The 8,312-nt window shown below is 43.5% G+C and overlaps 1 long non-coding RNA gene across 1 annotated transcript; it reads left to right on the top strand.

Moving 5' to 3' along the window:
- Window positions 1–5,945: 5,945 nt before the first annotated feature.
- LOC106316411 lies at window positions 5,946–6,918 on the top strand. Its single transcript, XR_001264821.1, has 3 exons — window positions 5,946–6,259; window positions 6,378–6,450; window positions 6,627–6,918. It is a non-coding gene; the product is annotated as an uncharacterized LOC106316411 (long non-coding RNA).
- The last annotated feature ends 1,394 nt before the right edge of the window (window positions 6,919–8,312 follow it).

Here is an 8,312-nt window from a genome sequence, read left to right on the forward strand (position 1 = left end):
TTGCTACGCAGCGACCGGACAGCGTGTATGCGTGGTAATTACGCAACGGTCGAGCTTGGTTAGTTTGGTTTGAATCTTCAAGGATACTTCTTCGTAAAAACTTCGTGTTTGGTTATATTTTACGAAAGTTACATCTTCCTTTTTACTATCTCTTTCGGAAATACGATCTCCGAGGATTTTCGGGTGGTAATTCCGTCGTAACCGTTTTTGACCCCAACACTATCCATAGCTAAACATTTGACGCGTCTGTGCAGCTCTGCACATCAAAAGGCTCTAAAAGACACCAAAATCACCACATTCCTCCAAATCGTCCATAAACCTGTAAATAATCTAAATAGACTCTATATAGTAGTAAATATATATTAAAACACTTATAGATCATGGCTAAAAGTGGGTAAAATCTATGGCCTATCACTAGAGAGCCATGACCGCGAAGTGTAACCTTCAAAACTCGTCGGGGACTCCATGATGTGAAGCGTAGTCTACTCGGCCAGGCGTCCGGGGTGAAGAACAGATTGATTTACCTGAAGGAGAGGGGGATGAATATCCCTCAGTCGCAGCTCGATATTGTTTCTCAAGGGAGAAGCAGTTCAAACAAGAGGTCGCTGGTCTGAAAGCGAGGGTTATTCTAGAGTCCTATCTTACGTTATCCCCGCTAGTCCTCGAATCGCGGTTCTACGACGAGCGGGTCTTTTCAGGTTTTGATCTGTTCGGATCAAATGCCGGATTGAACGATGCAGGAACTGCGGTGCACCTGCTTACCTCGAGGGACTCTCTTTCCGCGGTCGATCCATCTGCATCTACTGCTAACCCACCCCCGAGGGCGTTCCGACGGATCCTTCCCCTAACCCTCTGAGCAGTGATGAGGCTGCGGGAGCTAGCGAGAGGGTTGAAGAGTAGTCGTCTCTGTGTGTTATTTGTTTTAGTATCCCGGCCTGCGCGCCTTTTTTGTTGCCATTGTTGTAATCTTTAGTTTGAACAGTCCAACAAACCGTTAATATGAATTCGACTTATTTTTCTTCGTTTATTCTTTGAGTCCTTACAACCAGCCGCCATTTTATCTAGTTGTGGTTTCTCATCGGGTGTCGACTAGTTCGGGATGCGGGGATCCCTAGACCATTTGTACCCTTGCTCTTGCTATGTAAGCTGCTTCTCTAGCACGCGACCGTACTCGGGTATGGAGACTCGGTATGGTTCTGTTGCAGTGACGGTTCTTTGTTGCTTTAATACAATTGGCTAATCTTTGAGTTGGTAGACAAGTGCTCAGACACCATTAAGTGACGGGGGTTGTCGGTTCGGCTGGTCAACGATACGGTCACTAGGGTGTGTATTCCTCGAGGACCTGCCCGACTACCTGAATGCGAGTGAAACCTCTCTTTGTGAGATTGAAATAGTTTTTTTTTTGTTGCGGCTGCGCCCGGTGAAGGGCTGCCTACGTATTCCCGATGAAAATCAAGTTGTTCGTAGTTTGATTTTACCAGGTAGAAGTGACCCGAAGGTTCATCTACTTGGTGGTTATAGCAGTGTCTGGTAAAGGGCTGCCTACGTATTCCCGAGGGAAATCAAGCCGTTTGTAGTTTGTTTTTACCGAGTAGAAATGACCCGAAGGTGCATCTACTTTGTAATAATTTTTTTTTTTGTTTTTTTACTGAAGAAAGAGGATGGTCAGTCTCAATCGAGATGGGGAAGGGGTGCCGGGTTTTCATCGTCGTGATCAACAGTTTCCTTGAAGCCTTTGGTCTCCGCGGAGGGTTTGGATTCTCCCGTCTTTCCCGGGGAATTTGACGCATCTGTGACCCGTTGAAGAGACTGATTTCATGACGTGGAGCCAAGGAGTTCTGAGGATTATGTCGTAGGGCGCGTTCGCGTCGATCACCGAAAACTTGACTGTTCGTGTAATTTCGCATGCGTAAACAAGGAGGCGGATCGTACCGATCATTTCTTTTGATTCCCCGTTGAAGCCAGTCAGGGTCTGCGATGATGGTCTCACGTCGCGGAGGTCGACCTTCATGTTTTCCAGTGTCTTTTGGAAGATGAGATCAACCGAGCTGCCAGTGTCGATTAGAACTTTTGCGACATCGCAGTTCCCAATCCCGAGTTCTACTACAAGGTCGTTATGTGGTGCGTGAATACCAACCGCGTCCTAAGATGAGAAGGTGATCAGTGGGTCATTCTCGAGCTTTACGGGCCACTTATGTGCGGAGATGGCTTTGTGCGGGTAGTCTCTAATCGAACGAACGGAGTCACCGCATGGGGGAGGGGGAGGGATCCGCCCATTATAACGTTTATAAGTGGTCGTTGCTCGGTTATTTTGATCTGTAGTTGTGTCCGTAGAACGGTTATAACGATGTCAAGACGCGAGTGCTCGGACCCTTCTGTTGCAGCTTTTGGAGTTGCGCAATCTTCAACTTGTCGAGTTTGCGCCGTAAGTCGGAAGATTTTGGACTGATAAGATGGAGCTTGAGATCGGTGAGTTTGGAGTTAAGAATCTCGCGGAGATCGATTGCTTCGGAGATGACTCTTCGCGCGCCAGACATGGGTCTCGGTGGACTTGGGTCGCTGGGATTAAGTTCCACGCCGAGTTCAATCTTACTGTTGGTGTCTGGCTCCTTGTCGGAAGAAGTTTCTGGCCCGGCCAGAATGACCTGAACACGCCTGCGATTAGCTGGTTTCTCTTCGCCGGGAGGGTCATCGCGATCGCGGGCGATGACAGTCTCATCGGCTACGCGGGGTTCCTCGGGGGTCGTCATGTCCTGTTGTCGCTGGGCCTTCCTTTCCTTGTTTTTACTCCAGTTCTTATTGCTTTTCGGCTTCTTCTTCGGAGGTTTGACCTTAATAGTGCAAGCTTTGTAGCCTGTGAACAGGACTTCAATGAGATGTTTGCATTCCATCGTGTCGTGCCCCTTCGTTTTGTGATAGATGCAGAATTTGTCCAAGTCGACCGGGGTGGAAGTCTGCTGGGCTATTCCGGCTGAGGTTTGGGGTTTCTAGTCAGTTGGACGGTCCCAATGATTCCAGCCTTTCTCACGAACAGCCACCATCGACTCGGGCAGCTCTTCCTCGTTGATGACGTAGAGGAACTTCTTGGGATCGTTTTTATCGTTGTTGTAGTGTGGACGCGGCTCCGGCCGATTACCGGTGCTCTTGGCGGGAGCTGGCTTAGAAGCGTTCTTCTTGCCGAGGATAGCTCGAGTGTCTTCCTCCATCTTGATGAAGTTGTAGGAGCGGGCGACGGCATCCTGGAGTGTCGACGGCGGGTTCCTCTATAAATCGTCATGGAACTTGGAGTGGACGAACACTGTATTACGCAGAGCACCGATTGCGATCCCGTCGGGAATATTAACTGCAGAGACTAGGAGTTTGAACTTCTCCATGAAATCTCGAAGGGTTTTTCCCTGAGTTTGGGAAAGCTGCCAGAGGTCGGAGGCCGTCGCTCCTGCCTGGTAAAGATTATATAATGCTTGAAGAAGGCAGTAGAATGGTCGTGAAAGCTGTCGACCGAGTTCTCGGGAAGCCTAGAGAACCAGGTTTAGGCCGCTCCAGAGAGGCTTTCGATGAAGTACTGACAGAAGCCTGCTTCCTTCTCGTGCTCGGCGAAGTTTGCTCATCCCATCGCGATATTGAACGCCTTCATGTGGTCGGTTGGATCTGTGGTTCCGGAATACGATGGACGTCGAAACTTTTCATCAGATCTGAGTCGGATATCGCTAATCCGTCGAGTAAAGGGCGTCTTAAGCGTCGCGGCAAGGACGATGTCGATTTGTGAGGCTGAGCTTGCATCTTGGAGTGGTTGTCTTGTAGCGAGAATTTGAGCTCTGCTATTTCGCTGATAGTAGCCAGATCTGGGCCGGTTGGGCTTTGTACGGCCCGTCCGGCACTCTGGTCGACATTTCCTGCCGTAGATTCCTCCTTGTGGTTCGTACAGTCCGTGTTGAAGAGCTGCTTTCGGAAACTCGTGGGACTGAGCGGAGGCGTGAGGTCTGCGGCTATGGCGGCGAGCTGTTCGTTCGTCACCTTATCTGCTTGTTCGTGCTGAATGAAGCGAGCCATGACGGAACTCATGAAATTCGTTATGTTTTGTTATGCGGCTGCAGGAGTTGGATCCGGCTCGTCGCTGGAGGTTGAGCCGTCGAGAGTCATACCGATATTGCTAACACTACTTTGTTCTGCCCTACAGTGGGCACCAACTGTTTGAACTTACTTCGGTCAAAACGAGTAAAGAGAGAGAGAACTCGGTGAACGAAAAGATTACAAAAGACGAAAGTTCGATCGGAATGGAGGCCGGAGCTCGGTGAGCGGCGGTAGGGAAACTACTAGTCGACAAGAACGTTAAAGAGTGAAAACCCTAATTCTAGCCGCCAAGTGAGTGTGTGTCTGTTCGGATCCCCTGCTCGTTTCTCTCCGCTCTCCTTTTATAGGTGGGCCCTCAGTCTTTCTGACCTAATGGGGTCGTTATTGTTAGGCCGATAGTCAGGCCGATAGTCAGGGCGAATGATCCTTCTTGGTAGAGCCGGACACACGCTCGACTTGGTGGAACGGGAACGACAGCTAGACTCCTTTTTGACTCGTCGGGAGCCATCAGAAGGAGCCGAAACCACAAGTCAACTTACTGGGGCGACTTCCTTATTTCTCAGGCCAATGGGTGGACACAGTCCGACCCCTATAACAACCACCCTTTGGTCGTGGTTGTTGTTATTCTCATTTTTCTTTTGATCTCTTCTTCCTTGCAAACTTTTTTAGATCTAGATCTCCACTCCTTCAATCCAGGTGAGGGGGTTTCAACAACCAGTTCTTATCTTGATCTTCTATATTTCATGATGTTGAATAGGATTTCTTAGCTGCCATGAATGTTGTTAGGCTGGTAGATCCATGCATGCTGCATAAGAATGTTCACATTGTTAAAGGACTAAATGGACAACTTTGTGTTATGTGATGGATTGAGTGATGATATTGTGTGATAAAAAATGAACGAGCTAGGTTTCTAGATGAATTAAATGAACTGCTTATTGAGATGATTGTTGAGTATTATATTATGTGATGTATGTGATACTGAAAACAATTGCCTCTGGGAATGAGATTAGAGATGTGATCAGAGGCACTGGTATGATTGAATCATATTGAGTATGGACATAAGTGCCTATGAGACCGTAGGGCGGGCAGTTCCTGATTGAGCTAAAGCGGCCACAAGCGAATAGTCAAGTAGGAGCTGCAGGTGGAAAATGTCAGGGATTTGAGGTGTAAAGAGTTATTGTTGTGAACTTATGTGTTGGATGATAATGTTCTATGTAATGATAGTGATGAGTTGTGGTGATGTGGGTTTTTAACTGTTGACAACTAGTTAGTTCTCGTTGTCCATTGAGTAGTATAGTTGCTCATGATGAAAAGCTGATATAGTGCTATATCACTGAGTAATCGATTTTCTCATCCTCTTTTTCCATTTCCTTGTGTAAAGAACTGTATATGGTCGGGTTGGTGGATTTAAATAGAAAAAAGAACGTTTGAGAATCATGAAAACAATGAGAAGACGCAATGGCTAGCCTTCAGGTGTAGAAATGATTGTCAATCCCGCGTTCTTTGAATTGCCCAGGTGAGTGGGGGTTACAATTTGGTATCAAGACCTATGTTAAGATCCCTCCATGCTATCATAAGGGATCAGTGCGTGCTATTTTAAAAAATCTTATTTTAGTTTGCGAAATTGTGTGAAAAATTATGGTCTTCGAAAACCTCTGTGTAATATTTTTAAGGGAAAATTGTAAAATAGAACAGAAAAACAACTGCATTGTCCCTATACAATAATATCAACTATAACTTGTTTTATTATAAACCCAACAAAGTCCTTCGTAAAATTGTTTTTTTTTTGTTTATATTCATTTGTAAAATATAATTAAAAATACCAACTTAATAATTACAAAGTAAAAAATAGAAAAATACATTTATCCCTAAAATCTAACATGACGAACCCTAATTTCCCATTCCCCTCTTTGGTCTCATCACCCGACGAATCGCTCCTCCACTCCGGCTATCCGCAGCTGCAACTCCAGTGAATCGACTCACCGGTGCACCTCCTCCTGGTCGTCGATGTTTATCTTCCTTCTCCTTACAAGAGAATCATGGATTCTTGATTTAATCTCTCTCTTCTCCGATAGAAACAAAGTGAATCACTTCACCGGAATCTCAAACCCGCGCCTTACTGTTTCAAACAGAGATCTCTTCGATTGTGTTACCCTTCATGTTTACTCATCGACCTAATCATTTTCAAGTAAGTTCTTAGATTGTCTTTCGTTTGTACTTTGGATTGTTATGATTAAGGGAAAGATGAACTTTTGATTGTACATTGTCTAATTTTTATTGTTATAATTTACGATCATTGATTTCAGTACAGAGTATGGAGCTTCACATTTGGTTACTGACTTCTCTCCTTTACGGGAAATTAGAAGCTGTAGAGACGAGGTTGTGAAGAGAACTAGTGATTCATTAGCAATACATGAAATTTTAATACTTATTTTGCTAATATAGAATGATGAACTACAAATAGACGATGATGGCTGAATGAATAACCCATTTTGTGTTTTTTTTTCATGGCATATGTAGAAGAGGTTGTTAAAATGGTTTTGTCTTCTTTCTAGGTTCCACCTCCGGGTAAAGATTCCTTATATAATAGACTGTTCCTAATGGGAATTGAAGCTGTTCTTGGTCTTGCACCTGCACCAGAATACACTTTCCTTAGCTTATCTATGTTTCTCCTGTTGGAAACTACTTCAAGGTTGTTCAAGCTTGACTAGTGGATACTTAGTGAGAGTTGTTATGACTTTGGATTTAGTTACTGGTAATTGTTATGTATGTGTTACGTGTTGTACTCGGATTCTTGTAAACAATAGTAAATGTGTTTTAGCTGTAAGTTGTTGCACTCTTTTCTCATGATTTTCTCTCACAAGAGCCATTCTAAGGACTCCGTGGCTCTCTATTATTACTTTGCAGCATGTCTTCGATACACCTCAAAAGAAAGCTTGCCCATATTTTTGTCCATTGTTTCAAAAGTTATGATTAGGGTAAGACAGTTTTCAGGGTTTACATGATTGTACATGTGTAACTAAAAATACTTATTCAGCTGTGGCTATTTTTCAGAGACTGTACGAGTGTCATCAACTGAAATAATATGAGAATATGTGTGTGAGTAAACAAGCAAGCTATACACATTTTTTTACAAATCACAATGATAAACAGCTATTTATATGTATCTAATAAGCCATCACATCAAACATGTTATTTGACTAAGATTTACAAATATAGTTCACACCACAAATAGGATTTAAACCCTAAACCCTTAATCACATAGGGTTCAAACCCTAAAGCCTAAATCAAAAAAATAGTGATTATGAATTTAGTGTTTAATAAGTTTAGTGTTTAACAAATTAAATTTAGTGTTGTAGAAATTAGAATTTAATGTACTTGTTGATTTTCTTAAAAAATTGATACAGAAACACGTAAATTTTGGAAAATTAAGATTTAGAAAATATTCTCTTAACAAATTTGGGAGAGATTTAAGAAATATTGTGATTACGAATTTGGTAGAACTCAAATTCTGTCGTCCGTAGACTGAAGACAGGCTTGGTAGACTACAAAATCCTGCTAAGGTAGAATATAGTATTGAGGTAGATAATGCAATCACAATGTCGTAGAGTATAGATATATATATATATATATATATATGCAGATTTTACGTTTCCGTGTTAGTAGATATAATCATAAAACGGAGTTCGTCGAATCTACCTTAGTTCAGATCATAGGAAAAATGGCAGTTAATTCAATCTGCGATGGTAGACTAATGACCATTAAGTAGATATTTCGTTTTAAGAGCTACAGATAGTTATATAGTTAACCGAAACTACAATCTACATGGTCGCAGATACTAAATTGTGTTTTATGCTATCCATAGATCAAAAAATGAAATTGTGTTCCCCTAGTATTTAGTCAACCAAAATATTTTCATATAATTTTTCATATTTTTCTGACTCTTAAAATACTTGATATGAATTTTTAAAGTTGGCCAAGGATATCTAAGTTCAAAATTAGAGATGGCAATCAAGGACCTGGACCGCGGGCCTGGCCCGTAAAGGCTTGCTGCGGGGCGGGATTGGACCTCCATTTGGTAAGCCCGCAAAATTGTGGGCCTCGCGGAACGGGTTCAAAGCGGGACGGGTCGAAAGTGGGACGGGTCGAAAGCGGGATGGGCTTAACCTGCGGGATTTTGAAGACCCGTAGCCCTAAGTCCCTATTTCTGCTTTCGCCTAAAACATTGAGAGAGAGAGAGA

This window comes from Brassica oleracea, chromosome C9, assembly GCF_000695525.1.
Source record: "Brassica oleracea var. oleracea cultivar TO1000 chromosome C9, BOL, whole genome shotgun sequence".
Classification (NCBI taxonomy): domain Eukaryota; kingdom Viridiplantae; phylum Streptophyta; class Magnoliopsida; order Brassicales; family Brassicaceae; genus Brassica; species Brassica oleracea.